General features: G+C 37.4%; 1 protein-coding gene across 2 annotated transcripts in view; it reads left to right on the top strand.

Moving 5' to 3' along the window:
• Positions 1-21041, top strand: part of PLXDC2 (plexin domain containing 2) — a 527178-nt gene that overhangs the window by 46921 nt on the left and 459216 nt on the right. The window lies entirely within an intron of this gene.

Here is a 21041-nt window from a genome sequence, read left to right as displayed (position 1 = left end):
TTTGCATCCTTCAAGATGTTATTACACCCTGTGATGAGGATAAATAAAACAGAAATGGCTGAAATTGCTTTCTTATTGAAAAACAGAAGAAAAATTAGACATGTACAAAATAATGAGGACTGTAAACTGAATGTATGCTGTGGCTAATATTTCTTTTTACAAGGGGCAAATAATAATGATCATAACTTTGTTAATCATTTTATTATGTGTGAGACATTAGGTCATGTGCTTTACATGGACTGTTTTGGTTCATTAAACTCTTACTACAAGCTCTTAATTAGCTAATGTACAATTTAAGGGACTAAAGCATCCAAAAATTAAGTTATTTGCCTAAAGTCCTACAACTAACCGGTTACAGAGCTGGATATATTCTTACTAGATTAGGGGTTCATTTTGTTGTATCAGTCTTACAGAGTAACTAAAACTCTGTAAGTCTTACAGAGTAACTAAAACTCTGTTCTAGTATTTCAATTAGAGAAAACAAAGATTGACTAGATCTAAATCAATCTTTGTCTTTCTTCTTTAGATCCATAATCTAACCACTTCTTAAAGCCTGTATCAATATTAAAATTGCAGACTGCATCTGGTTTGCTTAGTGGTAGAGTATTGGCCAGAAGTGTGGAAGTCCCTGGTTTGATTCCCAGTCAGGGCACACAGGAGAAGTGACCATCAGCTTCTCCAGCCGCCTCCCTCTCCCTTCTCTCTCGCTCTCTTTCTCTCCCACAGCCATGGTTCAGTTGGTTCCAGGGAGTTGGCCCTGGTTGCTGAGGATGGCTTCCTGGAGCCTCCACCTCAGGTATTAAAAATAGCTTGGTTGCTGAGGAATGGCCTTGATGGACAGAGTATCACCAGTAGGGGGCTTGCCAGGTGGATCCAGGTCAGGGTGCATGAGGGAGTCTGTCTCTCTGCCCCCCCTCCTGTCACTTAAAAGAAAAGTAAAGTATAGAAAATCAATTTAAGCGATCAGATAACTCATGCATCTAATTATATAATACATTATGTTTGTATACTTTTTTGACTAATTATATACATTATGTTTGTAATTGTAACTTATTCTTCTTGACACTTTAGAAGATATCTGAAATGATATTGATGGACAATTTCTTTTTATTTTTTTTAGTGTTTAATAGAGAAATATCTTCTCTAGTGGCAATTGTCTGAAGAGGTCATTTTCAAGCAATTATTTTCCTTATTTGGAAAGATTTTTATCCCTGGCTAGAGACTGAAGAAACATGTTACATCACAGCTCAGGCTTCAACCAGGAAAATATTAGAGATGATATACTTTAAATACAGTGTGTCCGTAAAGTCATGGTGCACTTTTGACAGATCACAGGAAAGCAACAAAAGATGATAGAAATGTGAAATCTGCACCAAATAAAAGGAAAACTCCCAGTTTCATACGTATTCAGTGCAGTTCAATGTGGGCTTACGCACAGAGTTTTCAGGGCTCCTTAGGTAGCTATCCTGTATAGCCTCTACAAACTTGTCACTGACTGATGGCCTACCAGAACGGGGTTTCTCCACCAAACTGCCGGTTTCCTTCAACTGCTTATCCCACCGAGTAATGTTATTCCTATGTGGTGACACTTCATTATAAACGCACCGATATCCACGTTGCACTTTGGTCACGGATTCAAATTTAGCGAGCCACAGAACACACTGAACTTTCCTCTGTACCGTCCACATCTCGACTGGCTTGGCCATGGGCTGCTCTGCTGTATACACGGTGTTACGTCATCATCTGTGCATGCACACATGCTGCCACATCATCCTACAGAAACTGGGATGGTTTTCCTTTTATTTGGAGCAGATTTCACATTTCTGTCGTCTTTTGTTGCTTTCCTGTGACCAATCAAAAGTGCACCATGACTTTATGGACACACTGTATATGCCTGTCCTCCATTCCGTTCAGTGGTCAGACAGGTTCTAAGGTATTAAATAGGCCAAACAATATCCTTAAGAATAGATATTCAGAAGTTTTGTTTACCCAATTTGTAATGGATTAATGAATCCATGGTCAATGAGGTCATTATTTAAAATAACCATTTTTTTTCCTTCAGAATTCAGAGTTGGAATATTTTAAATATATTTGTTGGGAGGGCTCAGCTGATGGGTGCGTTTTTTATCAGACTTGCCTGTTCAACTTACTTAAACATGGCTAGGAAATTATAAATTACTGTCCTTCCCTCTGTTTGCCTTTGTTATTGTTGCCTTGGGAGCAACATCCAGACAAGCCCATCATCCAAGGACCTGGCCTCTCAATGGAACAGATGCAGAAGTGCAGTGAGGCTAAAGGAAGAATAGAAACTATGGATGACTAGAACAGCTTCGAGCTGCTATTTCTGGGGGCAAACTTTCAAGCAGAAAGTTCCCTAGCGGAGGAGTCTGGTCTCCCAAATTCTCTTCCTTTCCACTCACCCCGCCCCCATGGCATTTCGTCTGACAGGTACCTTTACCATGTAGGTCATCTGCTGCCTCCCTATCCTAAGGGTGGACCATGTTCTCCTTTTTCAAAGTGAAATCTTCAGTGCTTGATGCAGTTTCAACCACACAATAGATGGAGACTGTTGACTAGATGAAGGAATGAATTCTCAAAATCACTCTCATGGTTACTTTAGGATTGTAGTTATATGACACCTGATTAGATGTTTATTTAAATTAGCAACGATGACTTTGTAAAATTATAAATATCTTTGATAAGGTTACATGCTCTCAGGTTACTGGAATGAGTTCATTTAGACTGCCCTCTTCTTAATACCTAATCGGAATGAGCTGCACTGAAGAAATGTGAGTTTGGGTAAAGGGCGGGGCACGGGGAGAACTGGGAAAGAAGGAGAGTGTGCAGCCTTGGGATAGACTAGATTTTGGGCAGTATACTGGTCCACGGTGAGGGTGCAAAAAAGGCATCAGAATGGCAATTCAAGCCAGTAGGAGGGAAGAGAGAATGGTCAAGGGAACTATGGAGGATGTCAAAGGAAGTGCAAGTGTACCAGGTGTTGGCATAACATGCTCTACATCTTTTTCTTGTATTCCCAAGATTCGTATTTCAGACCATGTCATTAGTATTGTGTTTCAGACATATTATGTGTCAAATAAATTGTAGAGGGGGTGACCTAGAGACCTACTACCATTTGTTACAGTCTTTCTGTGGGGAAAAGGCAGAAGAAAGTGTTTCGGAATTTTAAGGAATTCTAGAAATCTTCCAAGTCCGTGGATTTTTAATGTATTTTAGATTTAGGAAAACTTTTTTTTTCTTTTGAGAAAATAAATCTTACTCAGAGGCAAATTGTGTCATACAGATAAAAGTCGGGATGGTTATCCCACCAACTCAGCATTTCTCCTTCCTCTCTTTTTCCCCCTAGTGAGTCTGGCCTCTGCTGAAAACTTACGTTTTCTGTCAGTTTGCAGTTGACTGCTAGGGAAGGAAATCCAGTGACTTTCAGAAACCTGGCAAAATGAGTTCAGAGCAGACCAAGTCCTGCATGGTGAGCTTGCCACGGCACCAAGGTTGTCTGCGGTTGGAACACCCGTGTGGAGTTAGCATACTGCCTGACACAGGAAAGACTCTTACTACATACATGTGGGATGAGTGAAAAAGTGAATGAATGAGCACCAATTAAAGATGAAAAGGGTATCTAAGTATCTGGTGTTCTGGATGTTTTTGAAAATTGTTTGGGAATTGCCTATGCTTGTGGAATAAACTAACGAAGAACTTATCACAACTGTTGCTTTATCATTTTCTGGGATATCTTTCTCTCTAATCAAGATCTCTCTTTCCATTGAGAGAAACAAACTCTCCTGAAGGTAGAGAGCATGCCTGTTTTGTTCACCATTAGTACCTCCTTTGCCCACTGCCTAACACAGTGTATGGGACAAACCAGATGCTCTTACAGGATTTACTAGATCCCTCCATCTGTATTACTTAACTGAGCAGTGAATGTGCTTGAACTAAACTCATTTCCTTCTATGTTTCTTGTGTTGGCTAAACATCAATAGGTACATATTCTTCCATGTCAAAATAAATGAGAGCCAGTTTTATCTGATCTCCTTTGCTCCCCTCCTAAAAGCAAATGTTATCAAAGCTTGACAATTTTCCCTTCTCAATATGTCTTAAATTAGTCACCTTTTTTCTGGTGCCCAAGATACTCCCTAATGTAGTACCTTTGCAATTCATTCCTGGAGTATTTATTTTTTGTAGTAGTCTCTTTATAGGTTCTCTTTTTTGTTTGTTTGTTTGTTGTTTTACAGTGTCTTCTTGTTTTCTTACTCTTTTTTCCTAATTGGTCTTTCCAAAAGTGAAGTCTCACTTTGCCACCTCCTTGCTTTAAGCTCTGATGTCTGCCTAGCCACTGCGAGACTGTCTAACCCCCTTCGCACAGTTCAGGTGCCCTTTCAGCCTCACTTCTGCCACCTCCTTGCTTTAAGCTCTGATGTCTGCCTAGCCACTGCGAGACTGTCTAACCCCCTTCGCACAGTTCAGGTGCCCTTTCAGCCTTACTTCTGCCACTTCGTTCTTGGCTTCCCCTGAGTTACCTATCTTTTGCTTAATGTACTCTCCTCTCTCAGATATTTCCTCAATTCTTTTTGTCTATGATTCCCTTTTGCTCCTCTTATCTGCTTTGCAATTTCCTGCTCATCATTTAAGCCTCAGTTCAAATCTCCATTTTTTGTTACCTTCCTGCAGCTCACCTTTATCCCCAGCTCCACCTCAGTTAGGGTTGCAGCACACTTTTCAGAACCCTCTGAGCTCTAAGACAATTGGCTTCATGCTAATATCTCATTGGACTATGTATAAACCTAATGGCAGAGACCCTCCCCTACTTACCCAGAATCCACATCAAGAACCCGGTCTTTAATACTGAGAAAGTTTAATTTTAAGTGGTATTTATTTAACACTCCTAGGGATATTCTCTAGATATAGGAGATACACTAAATAATGTTATTTAAAGATACTGATCTATAAAACATGGAGATGATATTATAGGTGTTCCATATATCTACTTATTCATAGAACTTACAGTGGCAAGATGTTATTAATAATTATAATAACTAATATGTAGCATAGCCTGATTTAAGGAAACTGAAAGCAAAGTACATATTACAATTCAACTAGTTTTAACTAAATAGCTTCAATTATTTCTCTACAAATTCTTTTGATTAGTATTTGTATGGCTTTTATTTAGTATTTAATATATAGTAATTATTAATATATAAGATGTATGAATGGGTGTTATATTTATAGAGAATTATTTATTATAGTAGTATATAGTATTTATCTAGCTATTATATTTAATTGTTTTTACATACTTATTGCATAAGTAATCCCAGTCAATCCAAAAGGAAAGATTTTATACAGCCAATATTTATTGAGTTATAGTATTTATCAAATGTTTACTGTTTTTCAGGAACTGGAAATTCAGTATTTAACTAAAGAGTTGCAGTAAAGATAGCCAAGTGTTGCAATAGAGATAGCAATAGAAACATAGGAGACCAAAGAGGCTTCTTTTCTCTTTATTTTGTCTTTCTTAAGTTTAAAAATTTAAATATGCTCACTAGTCATGAGTGAGAACATTTGCTTGCTTTATTTGTTGCTCTTAAAGGTATCTTTATTACCTATATTACACAACACCTACCCCACAGTAACTCATTTTACTTTACTCTTAATGTAGAACTTCCCTATCAGGCAAAATGGAAGCAAATGGTGCAGGATCAGTTTATGTCCTGCTAAGATTTTGCCAAGGACTGTAGAGTTAGTATAGGTTTGTATCTGTTTTCTTTTCATTGCCTTAGTCCTGGTGCCTTGATTCCTTTAGAATCTCGCAGTGAGAGATGTGAGCTGTGCGAAGCCCCAACTCTATTTAAATCTGCTTTGAGGAATGGTAGAGGTGGGTGTGAAGAGCCCCTATAATCCACTGAACTGAAGCCTGCTTTGCATTCACTCTCTTCTGGTTTTCAAGTGATGTGGACCAAGTAACATGTGAGAGCCTTTTCTTTCTGTTTTGTGTTTAGAGGGTAGGAGGAGGTGATTTTGATTTTTAAGATCTAAAAATCAACTTTTAATTTAAAAATAATTGATTTCAGTGAGAGAGGAAGGGAGAATGAGTAAGAGAGAGAGACAAGAACATCAAGCTGTATGTGCCCTGACCGGGGATTGAACCAGCAACCTCTGCACTTTGGGTCCATGCTCTGACCAACAGAGCTATCCAGCCAGGGCTGTCTTCAAATTTTAATGGCATCTGAGATGCTAAGGATGTAAATGATGTGCTATTATTTTTGGACCCTCTTTTCCATCCAAGTTTTGTTTAGATGAGTCTTAGATCTTGGGTAGATGTTGTACAAAGGTTGTATTGACAGAGACATCTGTGTAGATCTCAGTTCAAAATAATACTTAGTCTTGGGAATTTTGTTCAGAAACAGCTGGCAGCTGACATTACATTTGCTGGGCTGGTATACTGCAGGTAGCATTTTGCATTTGCCTCTCCTAGAACTGACAGCTGGGCTGCTTAGAAATTATATTTACCATTGTGAGGAGCTGTGTATCAGGCAAGATACCGAGGATACAGATGAGCATCTCTGCTCTGCCTAAAACAGCCCTGGGAGAGAGCTGGTGTATCCTGCAGAACTCCTTCTGTGTAAGCAATTTTTTTTACAGATAATTTCAGGATTGGAATTTTTGTTTTTGCTTTTTTCTTCAAAGTATGAATGCATTAATAATTCAGTACCTGTAGGGAGCAAGAAATATATCCCTTGGTGTAATTCAGTATCAATTGTTATATGTTATTATTATTTCTCTCTGCAAAATATTGCTGTTTTAATATTTTTAAAAGAGAGTAGAGTCCAAGGATTTTTTTTATTAATATAAATTTCTGTATTGTTCATCAATAAGCACTTTTAAATTTGGTTCAAGATATTAGTCAAATGTTGGATGAGAGAGAAAGCAAAAACAGGTTATTAGAAGGTATATAGACCAAGCATACTTTTCAAAATATATATTTTTTAATATCAGAGGAAAGAATGTTGGGCTTACTAAATATGTGATTCAAATATGATCATTTATGAAATAAATGGTAGATCTCTGATCAATTTAAAGCAATTATCCATAAATTATATAGTATTTTTTTAGGTGAGGAACCAACATGAGTGAATTGAAACAAAATGACTTGTGATAAATCTGGACAGATCTTTTTATATGAATATAAGAAAGAATGGTTTCATACTGCATAATCATATTTTGGTTTCTTGGGCTAAAACAGACACCTTCTGGTATACCTTCTTAGTTTAAATCTGAAAAGATCACTTGCAAAGCCTTTGTATCCTGATTTATTTGATTTGATCTATTGATTTAAATGTATCTTCTTCAAGAACATTTGAAGTAAATATTACTACATACATTTTAGTTACTATAATTGAATATAAAATTTTATGAACATATATCACTGATTGGATTAACTTTATAAATTGTTTTTAATTTAATTCATAATTATGAAGTCTGTCATATGCTTTGGGTTTAACATCACCTTGATTACTGTGGCTGATAGTTAATACTATGAGGCCCTCATATACTTTGCCCTACACCAGAGCAGACAATTATATTCTCACTAGCTGCATAGGCCAGACCAGGAACATTTTCCCCTAAAGGCAAAGCTGGATTTTCGCTTTAGCATTCTTATATTCCAAGTGCCATTTTATCTTAAGCCTCATATTCTTTGTGGAAATACCTAAAGCATAATAGTTTAAAAATAAATAAATAGAATAGTTGTTATCTGTGCTTTTTATCAAAATCTTATTTCTGCTGATGCTAATTACATCAGTGAAAGTCTTGATGAGATGTTGATTTTAAGAAAAATGGGCAAAATGGACCCTTGATGGGAGTTGGCTAATTTATTTAATTTACATGTAAGAACTATTCATTGAGCCTTTATTGTGTGCGTTGTTCTAGGGAACGGAGAGGCAACGATGAGTAACATGCAGATACTCTGCCAATATCAGAGATAAGTGAATTAGACTAACAAGAAAACAGAACTTCTCAGAAGGCAGGAAAAGAGCTCAGGAAGGAATTCAGGCTGTAGTCACATATGAGACATAGTGTAAGGTTAAGGGGTGAGTCAAGAGCGGGCTTCCTGGAGAAGGTGACACCACTCAGTTACAAAGGGCAAGTGAGAGTTGGGAGTCAGGAGGAGAGGCATTCCTGGCAAGGAGGGTCAGCTTCCATAATGGCCAGAGGACTCAGAGGCCATCAACCTTGGAACAAAGACCACAGTTCAAGGTGGTTGGAAGAGGTTGCAGGACAGAAAATAAAAGGTGGGACTAGTTCTTCTTAGATGTTTTTACAGGCGAAGTAGTAGTTTTAGCTTGTCTCTCACTATTGTACTCCGCATCTACACAATGAGGATAAAAGTAGGGCGGAACTAGTTGTGTAGGGCTATGGGATCTGAGAAAGTTAGGCCATCCCTGCAAGCCTCAGGGCTCACCTGTGGTCAGAGTGGAGCCTGCAAATCGTGGCACTCGTGCTCTAGGGAATGTGGTTACACTTTGGGAGAGAGAGAGAGAGAATGAGAGAGAGAGAGAGAAGTGGGGGAGGAGCAGGAAGCTTCAACTCCCATATGTGCCTTGACTGGGCAAGGCCAGGGTTTTGAACCAGCGACCTCAGCATTTCCAGGTCAACGCTTTATCCACTGTGCCACCACAGATCAGGCTCCAGTGAGAGTTTAACTGAAGTTTGTGACTTTCTGTTTCACTCTTGGTCATCTCAGGAAGCTCCATGAAAGATTGAATTGTAAAAAAAATGGGGCATGTGGAGAGAACAAAGCGTTATGGCAGGAGTGGAACAGGTTTCACAGTTGCTTCACACAGTTCTTCAAGCTCTCTCTGGAAACACAGTTTTAACCTGCAGCTCCAGACATGTATTGAACAGGACACACTGACGCCTTTCACACAGCTTTTCCCCCCTCGCAGGCACTCCACCTCTGTGGCGCCCCGCTCTGCTGGTCCCTGGTACTTCAGCCAACGCAAAGGTGCTTACTCTCTCTGGCCAGCTCCATGAATTTGCACCTTTCTTGTTTCTCTTTCATTATCAGTGAAAAAAAGGAATCACTGGAATGGACACATTGTAAAAATCATCTTCCTGAGCTTTGTCGTTTTCTTTGCTCTCTGAGTGATTAAAATATGAAGCAGTAAGGTTAAATTTTCTGGATGAAACTGAGTAAAAAAGATATTCATCTGTGCAGTCTCATGGTATTCTAAAATGTGCGAATAATAAGAGGATGAAAGTCAAATTCCATCTAGGGAAATACCAAGGGAGAAAAATATAACTACTATCTATAAATAATGTCTTTGAAAAACCATAAGGAGTGTCCTGTTTGGTTGCTTATTGCCAATATCAGTAAATAGAATTCTAATGAAATCTGTAAACATCAGCATTAAAAACTAATAGAAGGTCTAACTCTGGGTTTAAGTTTACCATCTCTAATGTGCTACATTTAGAAATTAAAACTGCTAAATAGAACGTGTTGTTCTCAGAACCTGTTCAGGTATAATTGGTGGTTTCCAAGTAAATTTGAAGGTCTTATTTAAACTGTTCCTGTGTAGGAAATAAGGGACATCCGGTGCTGAGGGTTTCCTCAAACCATGGACACATTCTCAACAATAAGTACCAATGTCCAGTCTGCATTGTATGTGGTCTACCCATTGCTCACTATAAAATGTGCTGCAAAAGAAAGTTGAAAGCACCACTATTAAAAGAAAATATGCAGCCATTATTATTCATATTTAAATAATTGCTTAGTAAGAAAGTGAAAACAACTCCTCATACAAATTCTGTTGATTTATGGAAAAGCATCCTTTTTGCTTTATGAAACACCTTTGTCATCCTTGAAATAATTTTATAGTGTTTTTATTTAATTGATTAGCCTAAACATTTTTACCTTTCACTATCATTTCAAAATAGAGCATTGCATAGGAACCACCAGTATGAAGCGTATTTGCGGCTAATTCAAAAATGTAATGAGAAACTGCAAATATTAGGTTAAAATAAGAAAGATATTTTTGTTTCTTTAATTTTCTATTTCCACATTTTATTATACCCTGCTACTTTTTAATTAAGTATATGCTAGTACCTTCTGCCTTATCCAACAGATTATTAGAGATAGATTAGAACAGCTTCACATAGGTGTTTGAGTGGGAAAACTCAGGGTTCAAGATTTGGCTTTTCCACCCTTAACAACCATGAACAAGTTGGTTTAATTTCTCTAAACCTCTGTTCTCATTTTTTCAAAACATTATTATATCATAGAATTCTTGAAAGGATTAAATAAGAGCAAACACCATATGGTTAGTTATTATTGTATTACTTTTAATTTTAATAATAAATTTAAATGTTTAATTAATTAATGTTCCATTAAAATTATATTGAATAGTTTTAATTATTTATATTTAATTATCTATAATGTTTAATTTTTATTTAATATAATAGCAATGTAATGTATTTCTGAAATCCTAATTATTCTAGAAATATGTCCATATTTTTGTTCAGAAAGCTAGTGAAAATGTATTTTAAAATGCATTCCAGAGGAATATGCAATAATGCAATATTAATCAAAATAATTAACCTCCATGAGCATGCCAATTGGTGGTGTTTTATAAATTTAATGAGATACCATGGAATATGACTAAAATGCAGAAAAAATAGAAGTAGAAATGCACTTCATAAGGAAAAGATTGAGTGCACTAGAGCATTTCAGCAAAATTGAGAGTGGAAATCATGGGGTCTGGTATTTATCTCTAAATATGACTGAAGATGATGAGTTAACTGGAATATTGTACATAAAATGCTCAGGTCATTTCCTGGCATTAGCAAGTAGTAAATGAAGATTAGCTACAATTATTACTACCATTACCACTGTTTCAGCTTCTGCATATATGTTTTTTAAGATGTTAGTTCCCCAGACTGGTTTGGTGTTAGGCTCAGGCAAGGAGGGAAGGATCTGTCATGTAGAATTTACTTACTGCTTACAATGCACTAGACCCTGTGTTAAATGTTTTCTCTGTTTTATCTCATGTAGTAGATGCAGCAGCCTGTGAGGTAGGTTCCATATGTTCGTGTTTGCTTGAATGAAAAAACTAAGACTAAGTTTGAATTTCCCAAGATATGAGCTGGGATTTGAACTAAGGCAGCCTGGCTGCTAACCACCATTAGGGTCTGATTTAATGCTTTCACACAGTGAGGGATTAGAAATGAGATAGAAGACAGGTGGAGAGCATCTTGGAAGCTGGGACATCATAGTACTTAATGTCCTAAAGAAAGAAAGGAAGGGCAACAAAGCAAGGACTCACAACAGCACCATTTTCCTTTTTAAAGAACTAGGACCTTAGGAAGAAATCTGTTGCATGTATGGCAAAAACGATTCTTGGAGAGACTGTCATTCTTTTAACAACATTATTTTGACCTAAAGATATAACATGGCTTGAAAACCTCCTGACAAAACAAATAAAAAGGTAGTCAAAAAGCAGAAGACAGATAAGAGCATTGTGTCGATATAAAATTGTACCAGGGTGACAAAGTTTATTAAAATTTATCCTTTCTTAGTTTCTTTGAACTAATATTCCTTGTTCAAATATACTTTTTTTGAGGAGGGGATTTTTCTGAAGTGAGAAGTGGGGGTGCAGAGAGACAGACTCCAGAATGCACCCGACTGGGATCCATCCGGCATGCCCACTAGGGGGCGATGCTCCACCCATCTGGGGTGTTGTTCATTTATAACTGTAGCCATTCTAGCACCTGAAGTGGAGGCCATGGAGTCATTCTCAATGCCTGGGCCAACATTGCTCCAATGGAGCCTTGGCTGCAGGAGGGGAAGAGGGATACAGAGAGAAAGGAGAGTTGAAAGGTGGCAAAGCAGATGGGCGCTTCTCCTGTGTACCCTGGCTGGGAATTGAACCTGGGACTTCCACAGGCCGGGCCAACACTCTACCCCTGAGCTAAGAGGCCAGGGCACCAAATATACTTTTATCAGAGAGGACTATCTTGACATTTCCCACTTAATTGTGCATGCTGCTCTCCTGGGATGTGTTTCCTGCTGTTTCCCTGCATGGCGCTTTTTTTCTGGCGTACCATATAACTGACTTATGTATTGTTTGTTATAGGTCTCCTTCCTTTAGTGTAAGCCTTATGAGGGATTTCTGTCTGTTTTATTCACTCCTATCTCTCCAGGGCCTGTATGTATGTCTGACAGATATTAGAGGTTCAATAAATATTTGTTGAATGAATATTCAGAAATAATATTCATTATTAATAATAATAATTAGGTTGAACTGCTTTTCTAGAGCCATGTGAGTTACTTTTCTTCAGAAGTTATTTTTTCTTCAGAAAATCCAACAAGTTTGAGAAGTAATTTCTGGGACTCTTAGCCATAAAATAGTCCAGGAAGTGAATAAAGACATCTGTGAAGGCAACTCAGATGAAGTAGAGGAAAATATTGCAGAATGTGGCAAAGGGAACTTCATCCCTAAGGTGGAGTTCAAGCCCACAGAGGTGAGTGCCCAGATGTAAAGAAAGTACTGAGAGCAGGTTTAGGGCGGACACAATGATAGCACTACCCCTGCCAGTGACGGCAGCCTGGGGACAGGATGGAACGGGCAGCAAAACATGTTAATCTGGTGGGAATGAAGGTCAAGCTGTGGAATCTGTGGTGTCACAAGGAGAATCCATCCAGCAGAGCTATGTCAGTCTGTATTTAGTTCTGTCCTAAGAACATCCTGTACCTCAAATGCCTAGTAAACTCCCCTGAAACATTTCAACATTGGCTTAGCTCAACTAAGAAAACTATGTCAGCCACACCTAGGCAAATGTGGTTTGTAATGCTCCAGAGAAAGGGCTGGGGCAGCTGTCGAGTGGAGAACAGGGTGGAGTGAAGGAGTGCTGGGCGGAGAGTTAGAATCAAGGTAGGGGTAGTGGGGTTGAGTAAATATTTGTGACCTGTGTCTATGTACGGTATTCTCCAGGAATGAGGGTTCATGGTCAAGGGACTTAGATTTTGGGGGGTGGGTAATTCAACTCAAATGTAAAGACTCTCACTTTGTTGCTCCTTCAGAAATGCTTTTAAAGTTCCTCTGGGCCTACTTGAAGGTCACCAGTATTCGGGGGAATGACTCTGGGACTGTTTTGTTATTTCTCCTTTTCCACTTGTCTAATCTTTATGCTGATTCAAATGATTACATAAACTCCTTGTAGAACTTTTTGGCTATTTATATGACAGCACAGAATTGTTTTGACAGGAAAACCTCCTAATACAGCAAAAGGGTAGGTCCTAGTTCAAAACAAGGGTGTTTGTGCAGTGTTTTTTATCAGTGTGCCAAAGTTACCACATTTCAAGTGCTAATGTTTGTCCATGAAGTTATCAGAGCTCTTTGTTACTGTGGTTAGGATGGGGTGAGCCTAGCGAAGCGTTGGAAACATTGAAGGGCTGTCTTGTGGAAGGTCGCTGGGTGTGTGGTTACTGTGTAGCAGACCTAGCAGAGTACTGTTTGCCTGTAGGAGATCATTCTAAACTTAGAAGTATGTGGCTCTAATCCCGCTTCCGCTAGTAGAGAATCACTTGTTTCATATTTCCAAAGTATGATCTTTTGTACAGTGGACCAGCAGGAGTCTTATAATGGTTCTAGAATGGAAAAAAATTATTTAAAAATCACATTATATAAAGAATGTATAAATGTCTTCTTTACTTAAACATTATAGGAAGTTTCATTTCATTTCTTTGGTATCACAAAGATCTGTTTCCATTGCAGAGTGGGAGTAGGTGGTTATGTGGGGCCATGGAGTGTTGGGTACCACCTAAAGTGATCTGACGTCAGAAAAGGTTGGAGAGTTCATCTTGGAACCAATATTCAGTTCTTCGGAGGAAATATCATAATATATATGTCAGGATTTTTATTTTTTAATCATGAATCCAAGTTTCTAAATTCATAAAATTTTAGCCCTGCCTGCCTCTGGAGAGGGCTTATTCCAGCAAGTGGAGGACAATGCATCAAACTTCACTTATTGAAGGGAGCTCCCAGGAAATAGCTAATGACATAGTTGGAAGGCTGAGGGATTTCATAGTTAAAGACACGAGGTTTGCAGTTGATGAACTCTGCTTGCTCCTGCAAGTAAAATCAGTAAAAAGACTACCACCACTAATGGATTTAAAGAATGAGTGCTAGGAAATAGTGTGAAGTAGAAAGTACGGGAGCAATTATGATAAAGTTTTTTTTCTGTTTGGAAACAGTTTAAATAGGCAGACATACAACATGTTTCTCTTAAACCATTGAATCTCCTCTTATTGGTTAGTATGGAGGAAGGCAAGTCACTTTCAGACACAAGGAATCTTCAATATTCAACAGGGACACATCAATCACTGTCTCTTTCCTACCCTACTTGTTTCCTCAACATCAAATAGTCATGGACTCTTCTTTAAAAAAATATTTTTTTCAATTACAGTTGATGTCCATTATTATATTAGTTACAGTTGATGTACATTATTATATTAGCACAGTGATTAGACATTTATATACTTGACCAAGTGCTCATTCCAATAAGTCTAGTACCCATCTGACACCATATATATAGCTATGTATAATGGAGTCACTGACTCTTGAATGTGTTAAAACAAACAAACCAACCAACCACTTTGGTAACATGTAGAAATTACAGCTATAGACTCACTGCCCTAAGAGAACTATAGGTCTAAGAAAGGGATAAGTGAAACACACATCACTTTAGTATACTGAGTGCAATGTGCTAAGCGCTAGAAGACAGGAACATATTGCTAAAAGTGTAAGAGAGTCAGAAGCAGAAAAGGGAGTGTTCTTTTTAAAGCTGGAGAAAGACCAAACAAGTCTTGAAAGAAATCTCGTTTGAATTGAGTATGGATGTGTTGAGTTTGAATTGAGAGGGCTGGATGTGTTGATAGCAGGCAGAGTTGAAGACTGAGGGATTTCAAGGCTAGAGAAGCAGAGTGCTTGTCTAAGAGATGTGGGGGAAAGTTGGCTCTCTTTGTGGTTGAAGTTAGGGGCTGGCTGGGATTGTTTATTCATTGATATCTTCTCTTGTATGTCCTTGACCCAGGATGAGGAATTTCAACTTTGCATGATTAGGGAGAGCAGGTATCAGAAATGTGGAGGAAATCTCCTCATGGGGTAAATGATTAGTCTAAATGATTTCTTTGATGCCTTCCAACAGCATCATATAAGAGCCAATTAAATTAATCTAATGAAATATTCTAGACTGAATGCCCAACAATTAAATCATAAAGTTAGAGCAGTTTGCAGTGCTCCATTACTATGTGCAGCCTGGCTGTGCTTCTTTGGGATCAGCATGGAGAGTGGTAAACAAAGCAGAATTGTATGCCATTTTAGTTTTTCCATTAACTTTAGAAAGTGACATAAAATAAAATTTAAAAATGCTGAATGTAATCAACATGTTAGTTATGAGAGAAAAATGCTCGGCATGTTGATTTTCTCTCTCTCTTTCTTTCTTTCTTTCTTTCTTTCTTTCTTTCTTTCTTTCTTTCTTTCTTTCTTTCTTTCTTTCTTTCTTCCTTTCCTTTCCTTCTTTCTCTCTCTCTGTCTCTCTCTTTCTTTCTTTTCTTCTCTCTCTCTTTCTTTCTTTCTTTCTTTCTTTCTTTCTTTCTTTCTCTCTCTCTCTCTCTTTCTTTCTTTCTTTCTTTCTTTCTTTCTTTCTTTCTTTCTTTCTTTCTTTCTTTCTTTTCTTTTTTGTATCTTTCTGAAGTGAAAAGCGGGCAGGCAAGAGATTCCTATGTGTGCCCAACCGGGATCCACCTGGCATGCCCACTAGGGGGCGATGCTCTGCCTATCTAGGGCATTGCTCCATTGCAATTGGAGCAATTCTAGCTCCTGAGGTGGAGGCTATCGAGCCATCCTCAGCGCCTGGGCCAACTCTGTTCCAATGAAGCCTTGGCTGCGGGAAGGGAAGAGAGAGACAAAATGAAAGGAGAGGGGGAAGGGTGGAGAAGCAGATGGGTGCTTCTACTGTGTACACTGGCTGGGAATAGAACCCAGGATTTCCCCACGCAGGGCAATGCTCTACCACTGAGCCAATCGGTCAGGGCCTGCATGTTGATTTTCTTGATATATACAGAAGCACTCAATGCAAATTTACTTCTGAAATGTTTGTGACATTTTACCTTGGAAAAAAAATCTTAGCAGCATTTGCCTGCAACATTTTCTTCAGACAGACTCCTCAAAATTGGAAGACAATAAATGGTGATTATGAATCCAAACACTGGTGCATAATTTATTATTCCCAATTTCTTATTGTCAAGTCCTGTTTGCACCATAATTCTGAGTTCATGATAAAAGAACCAGAAGGAAAAGAGAGTGTAAGAGGGAGGAATGTAAGATTACATGCAGACTAAGAGATTGTTTCCATTGTGGTAAAATGCAAATTATGCTAACCTTGGAAGATTACTTTAAATCCAGTAAGAAAAACTGTACAAGATTTGTAAATCTCTGTAGAAACTAAATATTTTCCCCAGCTTGGATGTAGTGAAATGTATACAAAACTTTGATTTCTGGTTTCTCAATGAACATTGTTCTGGATGTATATTTTTCTCTATAAAAGGAAAAGATTTTAAAAAACAATTCTTTAAAAAGGAAATAAAGCATCACATCTGGTTATGACAGAATGTGTGTGTTTAGTTATAGCTAACATGTCAGTTTTTTCCATTTCACTTTGCATTGTGTTTTAGATTCTTCATTATGACAGTATCTTTTGGCAGCTAAAAGCATTTGTTTCTAACAACTGTTAACTGTTGTCAGTTATATTCAGATTTTTCATCAGTGGCTTTATTTTGAAGGTGCTTTTTAAAAAAATCTCATACAAAAACATATCTTATCATTTGATAATTAAGTTAATATTAGTCATAGTTGTGCAAGTTGAAAGAAACATAGGAAACAGGTGGTCCTATATAAAATACCAATACAGTCAAAGATATGAAGATTACCTCAATAAGTTGTTTGAGTCCCACAGAGTGATAATGGAGTTCTGTGGAGATAAAATGACATAGTAATATTCTGATTAAAACTGTTTATTAGATGGAATGTGGAAGAAAGAGATAGTAAATGACTTCTCCAATGCATGCATGTAGTCAGTAAAAGAACTGGAACTAGACCAACCTCTCTTCAGTCACCATTATTTCTATTACATTTTTTTCAAATCCAACTCTGTAGGTGGCTCTTTGCCCTTGAACTCCATTTTCCATTTCTTCCAGTTATATAATTTATCTTGAGCACATGGCTACCTAGCTAGTGATGATTTTTAATCAACATGCATGTATTTTGGTATGGCCATGTGACTAGGTTTTTGCCAATCATTGAGCAGAATGACATTTGCTACGTCAGAATCATCACTTATATTGCTTTCCCTCTGAATGGGTTGGAACGGAGATCTGGTAACCCAACTTCTCTGATTTGAAGTCACCCTTGAAACAGCACTAAAGTGGAAGGGAGCTGGGTTACTGGATGAACCCATGGAGCAAAGCCACTCACTTACTCTTGATTGCCACCTACCTCTGGAGAGATATAGAAACCCACTACTTGACTTGGACTGACTCACTGTACTTTGGGGCTATTTTATAAGAGCTTAGCCTACTTCCTAACTATGGTTACAATGGTTAAAATTTATCCAGTAAAGTTTTGATATATTTTTTTCCTCTTTGTTTGTCTTCAACATGGATTAGCATCAATGAAAGAATGTATCTTAACATAATGCTAGCAAATACTTTTAGAGGAGGAGCTTGCAGCAGCTTAGGTAGCATTGCTGCAACAGACAGTTCACAGATCAGCCTTGCCTTTCTGGGAAGCTACGCTGGAGAAAGGGTTAGCGAAGACAATTAGAGTGTGATTGAGCCAGAAATAATTTATAAAATCATTAAAAATAAATTAGAATTACTGTGTTATGATTTATACATTTTATACTTTTATAAAATGGCTATAAGATGTAGATATAAATATTTGCAACATATCACATGAGCTTCACATGTACTTTCCATTGGACTCTTGCAATTTAGTTATATTTGGCCATATTCATAACAAAATAGAAAACATTTTTTTGCTATTTTAAAAATATTCTTAATTTTTTTTATTTACATTATAAGTTAAAATTGAAAAAAATTCACTTGTAATATTTGACTTTACAAATGCTCTTTCCAACCTCTTAGATTTAAAAAAGTATATTTTCTTTGAAAAAAGCATAAACATTGGAAAAACTCTGAGAATTGCACATTGCATTAATAAATGTGTCTATAGTAAAATTTAAGTAGAATATTTTTATAGGAATAATAGAATTGCCAATTTTTTGGATAATGATAGTGCTCAATTCTAGGCAAACTCATGTTATAGAAAATGTGCTCATTAGCATTTGGAGAATTTACCATAATCTTCCAGTGAGCTATCTTTACCTGCAATAGTTGATTCAAGCTAAACGGGTTTAAGGCCTTACTGATTTATTAGTTGTAATGCATAGTTTTTATAGTTCAACTTGTTATTATTGCCAAACCATATATTTTGTCTTTTTTTGGCTAATATTTTTCAGTTTCCAATTATTCTGCCATTGCCTACACATTCCTAAGAATATACAAAATGGCTTTCTTTGGGTGTCATGCTATTTTGAAATGGCTCTCATTAGGCATTTTGATTTTTCTCTTAGAACTGGCAGCAAACTGGAGTGATATCAGGGGGAAGCTAAAATAGAGGGCTTCTCTCCTACAAATATAGAGGATGTTTCCTTTTTATTTAAGTGTCTAGTCCTAAATTTTCTTCATTTTTATTTATGCCACTGCATTAGGAATGCTGACAGGTATAAAGTGAGTAAGCATTCTTATCTCTGCCAGTATTATTAGCCAGTGAATAACTGCACAATCTGGCGATTTATATTTCTTAGGTACATGCTAGGAAAAAAAATAACAGTCCTCTATTTAGGGATTAAAGCAATGAGAGGAGAGCTTTTTAGAAGTCTGAAAATTACAACTTGTAGAATATGATTAAGAACAAAATGCAAGGTATAATTTTGCTTACCCTAGAAATACTTAGACTCATGTTATCATTGATGGCCTATCAGGTACTGTGTGGGTATCCTAGTGTTGGTTCATACAATGCACTCAAAGTTTGCTGATTCATTGTCAAATTCATATCCATCTAGAATATTTAGATGCTGTTCTGTATAAATTTTGGCAATTAGTGAGTTTCCTAATCTATGTCCATATCTATATAATTATTCTATTATTAAATTAGTTATATGATATCTACCTTTCAAAAGAACTCTAGGGCAGGCAGTCATATTGGCCTGTGGCTGCAGGTGCAAAGGAAAACAATAAAATAGGACCCAGTGTAAATAAGCAAGTGCTTTAGGAGCAAGAGTGTGTTCTCCAAGTGCAGAAGGAGCCAGCACATGCTAGAGAAATGACAGCATCTTTGAGTCCGAGATGCCAAGTAAATGGTATCTGTGTCCCATGCAGAGAGGGCATATGGGATCAGTAGAAGTGGGAAAAAATGTTAATAGTGTCACATACAGTGTGTTAGGCAGAGGGGCTATTTTGGAGTTTTCTATAAAATAAAGCATCTAGGAATTTTTTTGAATTATCTGTCTTCTTTCTGCTTTCTTCCGCCTTCACTCTCATTTATCTTTCTAGAAAGTCAACACACACTAAATTTTTACTTTAATGCGTGTACATTATTTTATGCTATTGTTATTCCTGGAATGTTCTTTTCTCAATTTCTACCTCTTTAAGAGCTGTTTGAAACATTACAGAAATTAGCAAAACATTTTTTTTTCTTTTTGTATTTTTCTGAAGTGAGAAGCTAGAAGGTAGAGACAGACTCCCACATGTGCTCGACTGGGATCCACCTGGCATGCCCACCAGGGGGCAATGCTCTGCCCATCTGGGGCATTGCTTCATTCCAACCAGAGCCATTCTAGCACCTGAGGCAGAAGCTATGGAGCCATCCTCAGCACCTGGGGCCAACTTTACTCCAATGGAGCCTTGGATGCAGGAGAGGAAGAGAGAGAGAGAGAGAGAGAAAGGAGAGGGGGAGGGGTGGAGAAGCTGATGGGCACTTCTTCTTTGTGCCCTGGCTGGAAATTGAACCTGGGACATCCACACACCAGGTCAACGCCCTATCACTGAGCCAAATGGCCAGGGCAGCAAAACTTATTTTTTAAAATAACCATATATTTATAGTTTTTAGGAGGATGCAAAAACATTTTTCTGTCAATTATCTCATTTTCATTTTGATAGCACTATTATGAGATCCAGCACATTATATTTACATAAGAGCAACTTAAAATGAAGTTGTGCTCAAATGAGCCTTGAACTTGAGTCTTTTGATGAGTTGGGTATTTTTTCCCCCAGTATCTTAGATACCTCCCATTTCTCTTCCCTCTGCAGTTATGTATAAGATGTCAATTTTTTTTATGTCAATTTCTTTTACCATGGAGTCTTTCACTTTCGCTCCCAGTGTCTCCTTATATTGTGAGTCTTTTCACTAGTATGGCTGAGGCTCATTACACAAATAGTTTTACTGAATTAGTAATTATGAGGCACTTTACAATTTAATGATTGACATCAACTATGTGGTACCAAATAACAGACCTTCTAACCCAGTAGTAGTTAACCTGGTCCCTACTGGCCACTAGTGGGCGTTCCAGCTTTCATGGTGGACGGTAGCAGAGCAACCAAAGTATAAATAAAAAGATAGATTTAACTATAGTAAGTTGTTTCATAAAGATTTATTCTGCCAAACTAAGCAAAAATCCGACATAAAGTACTTGGTAAGTAATTATTATTATATGCTTTAACTTGCTGTAACTCTGCTTTCTAAATTTTATAAAGTAAAGTTACTTCCCTACTTTATAAATCACCATTACTGTGGAACCGGTGGGTGGTTAGAAAATTTTACTACTAACAGAGATACAAAAGTGGGCAGTAGGTATAAAAAGGTTGACTACCTCTGTTCTAACAGAATATTTTTACTTTTGACACCTTGTTT

This window comes from Saccopteryx leptura, chromosome 5 (genome assembly GCF_036850995.1).
Source record: "Saccopteryx leptura isolate mSacLep1 chromosome 5, mSacLep1_pri_phased_curated, whole genome shotgun sequence".
NCBI classification, from domain to species: Eukaryota; Metazoa; Chordata; class Mammalia; order Chiroptera; family Emballonuridae; genus Saccopteryx; species Saccopteryx leptura.
The sequence above is the reverse complement of the archived record's forward strand: the minus strand, read 5'-3'. Positions and strand labels throughout refer to the sequence as shown.